The sequence below is a fragment of the Arachis hypogaea genome, chromosome 14 (genome assembly GCF_003086295.3).
Source record: "Arachis hypogaea cultivar Tifrunner chromosome 14, arahy.Tifrunner.gnm2.J5K5, whole genome shotgun sequence".
Taxonomy (NCBI): Eukaryota; Viridiplantae; Streptophyta; class Magnoliopsida; order Fabales; family Fabaceae; genus Arachis; species Arachis hypogaea.
In genome coordinates this window covers 52,216,991-52,220,712 of record NC_092049.1, presented here as the reverse complement: position 1 = coordinate 52,220,712, position 3,722 = coordinate 52,216,991, and the positions used below count along the sequence as shown (strand labels likewise).

The window sequence follows — 3,722 nt, the reverse complement described above, 5'->3', positions numbered from 1 at the left end:
TCAAAAGTGATCCGAAGATCCGTAAAAAGTTCTATTTATACTAAACTAGCTACTAGGGTTTACAGAAGTAAGTAATTTATGCATAAATCCACTTCCGGGGCCCACTTGGTGTGTGCTTGGGCTGAGCTTGAAGTTTACACGTGCAAAGGCTTCTTCTGGAGTTGAACGCCAACTTGTAACGTGTTTTTGGCATTCAACTCTGGTTCGTGACATGTTTCTGGCGTTTAACTCCAGACTGCAGTGTAGAACTGGCGTTCAACGCCCTTTTACGTCGTCTAAACTCGGCCAAAGTATAGACTATTATATATTGCTGGAAAGCCCTGGATGTCTACTTTCCAACGCAATTGAAAGCGCGCCATTTTGAGTTCTGTACCTCCAGAAAATCCACTTTGAGTGCAGGGAGGTCAGAATCCAACAGCATCAGCAGTCCTTCTTCAACCTCTGAATCTGATTTTTGCTCAAGTCCCTCAATTTCAGCCAGAAAATATCTGAAATCACAAAAAAACACACAAACTCATAGTAAAGTCCAGAAATGTGAATTTAACATAAAAACTAATAAAAACATTGATGCCAGGGCATCTTGGCCAGTTTCACTGACCTGTTCTTTACTGTTTTTAGGTTAGTTTCATGCATTTCCTTAGGAAATAAGCTAGTTTTGGGTAGATATTCACTTACACCTTGATTCAAGCATACATTGTGCATTTTACATTATTTCATGAGGATTTTGCATAAGTTTAGTGACAAAGTTAATGAGAAAAGTGATTGCCAATAATGCTCTCGAAGCCATCATTGACCACGTTAAGAGTCACGTCAACTAAGTTAACGTGAACTCTAACGTGGAGAAGGGAAGTTGAGCCAACGTTAGTGACACTTAACATTGTCACTAACGTTGGCAGATGCTCATAAGTGGCCACGTTAGAGTCCACGTTAACTTAGTTAACGTGGCCTCTAACGTTGGAAAGGGGGAGAAACGCCAACGTTAGTGACATTCAACATTGTCACTAACGTTGGCCTAAGGAGAAACATACCACGTTAACTCCCACGTTAACTTGGTTAACGTGGGAGCTAACGTCAGAAGCAAGAGTGGTCGACAACGTTAGTTACACCCAACATTGTCACTAACGTTGGAAGTAACCACACAACCCCCCAAGGAGCCACGTTAGCTTCCACGCTAACGTTGATGAGTGAAAGAATGGCCAACGTTAGTGACACTCAACATTGTCACTAATGTTGGGGATGGCTAAGCATGGCCAAATTAGAAGCCATGTTAACCTAGTTAACGTGGACTCTAACGTGAGGCATAGGGGAACCTTGGAACGTTAGTGACAATGTTGAGTGTCACTAGCGTTCTCGAAGGATGGCAAGCCCACGTTAAAGAGCCACGTTAACCAAGTTAACGTGGGCTCTAACGTGGGAACAAAGGGGGCTTTTCAAAGTTATTGGAAATGTTAAGTCTCAATAACGTGTGCGATGGACTTAGAAGCAACGTTAGTGGCAACGTTTATGCCACTAACGTTGAAGTTAACGTGGCTTTTACTTGGTAACGTTAGTGAGAAAGTTGATTGTCACTAACGTTCTCGAACTCATATTTTCACTAAACGTTAAAACCCCTAACGTCCTGAGCTAAAGTCTCTGCCCACTTCACATTTTCCCTCTGCAAGTAAAGCCAAGCCCAAATGAAGAAGAGAACTGCTTCAAGCTCAAGATCCAAAGGCCCAAGACTTGAAGAGCCAACTAGAAGCTGAGAGAAGTAGTATATATAGGAGAAGCTTTGAATTGTTAAAGGAGTTCTGGAGGTTGGAAAAAGAGAACTACTCTCTGTATTTTACTTTCTGTGCATTTTCTAGTTTTATGATGTATTCTGCATCTTTGTTTTCATTTTCAAGAGCTATGAACAACTAAACCCCTTTCATTGGGTTAGGGAGCTCTGTTGTAATTTGATGGATCAATACTAATTTTCATTATTCTTCTTCTATCTTTTCTCTTGATTTTACTTGAAAGCTTTCGATCTTCATCCAATTGAGTAGTTATCTTGGAAAAGAAGCTATTCAAACTTGGATCTCTTTTGAACCTTGAAAGAGGAATGAAGAGATCAAGCTAGAAATGCTTTCTCATGCTGGGCCAAATTGGGTTTGGATGGGTATGTGACTATAACCCTCTCAATACTTGATTTGGGAAATGCATGTGGTATAATCAGTGACCATACTTCATCTCTTCTCATGAGCAATTGACCAAGGAATTGGCTATTGATCAAGACTTGAGAGATTGAATTGTAAGAAATTGTAATTCAATCAATTAAGATTGCCAAGGAGATTAATGAGTGCATTGATTGAGGAAGAGATGAAAATGAACTTGATCCGGAGAATTACAACATCTCCTAAGCCCAATGAACTCCCTATCTCTGATCTTATCCATTCTCTTTAATTTCTGCCATTTACTTTTATGAGCAAATCCCCAATTCCCATTTACAATTCTGCAATTTATTTTCAGTCATTTACTTCCAGTCCTTTAATTCTAGCATTTACTTTTCTGTTATTTACATTCCCGCTATTTTATTTTCTGCAACTCTCAACCCAATTTCTGGATTCGCTCAACTAGAACATTCTTCTAATTAAAGTTGCTTGATCAATCAATCCCTGTGGGATTCGACCTCACTCTATTGTGAGTTTTTACTTGACGACAAATTCGGTACACTTGCCGAAGGGAGATTTGTTGCGAGACAAGTTTTTCGTGCATCAAGTTTATGGCGCCGTTGCCGGGGATTGATTGTTCATCAACAATGATTAAATTGGAAGATCACTAGATTGAGCATTTTTATTTTGTGAATTTCATTTTCTGTTTGAGTGATTTACTTTCTGTTTTAGTTAAACTTCTTCCCTTCCCCCTCTACTCTTTTGTTTTTCTTTGTTATTTTCAATTCTGTTTGCTAACCCGCTAACTGTTTGATATATTGCATCACCCACAACTAACAGTAAATCTAACACAAATACTTTCTGCACCTATCTTTTCTTGCTTGCACTTGATGGTTGTATGACAGGGAGAAGAAGCGAGGCTTCAACTTCCTTCGATTCTGAACCTGAGAGGACCTTCCTTAGATTAAGGAGGGAGGCAAGAGGAAAAAAAGTGGTTGGTGCTGAGGAAGAAGAAGAATTCTTTGAACCAAACATGGAAGACAACATGGAAAACCATCATGAAGAAGAAGATCACAACCATGGGGGAGGAGGTAGAGCAAATCATGCTGGGGAGGATAGAAGAGTTTTAGGCTCTTACATCAATCCAAACCCAGGCAATTGTGGAAGTAGCATCCAAAAGCCAACAATCCATTCCAACAACTTTGAACTTAAACCACAGCTCATCACCCTTGTTCAGAACAACTGTTCGTTTGGAGGAGGTGTTCAAGAAGACCCCAATCAACATCTAACCACCTTCCTGAGGATATGTGACACAGTGAAGTCTAATGGTATTCATCCTGACACCTATAAACTGCTCTTGTTTCCATTCTCACTTAGGGACAAAGCAGCCAAGTGGCTGGAATCTTTCCAAAGGGAAAGCTTGACAACTTGGGAAGACGTGGTGAACAAATTCTTAGCAAGATTTTACCCTCCTCAACGAATCAATAGGCTGAGAGCTGAGGTCCAAACTTTCAGGCAACAAGATGGTGAGACTCTATATGAAGCATGGGAGAGGTTCAAGGACTTAACAAGGAGGTGTCCACCTGACAT

General features: G+C 40.3%; 1 non-coding gene across 1 annotated transcript; it reads right to left on the bottom strand.

Annotated features, from left to right (window-relative positions):
- Positions 1-3,618: 3,618 nt before the first annotated feature.
- Positions 3,619-3,722, bottom strand: LOC112746430 (small nucleolar RNA R71). The gene has a single exon (XR_003174316.1). It is a non-coding gene; the product is annotated as a small nucleolar RNA R71 (small nucleolar RNA).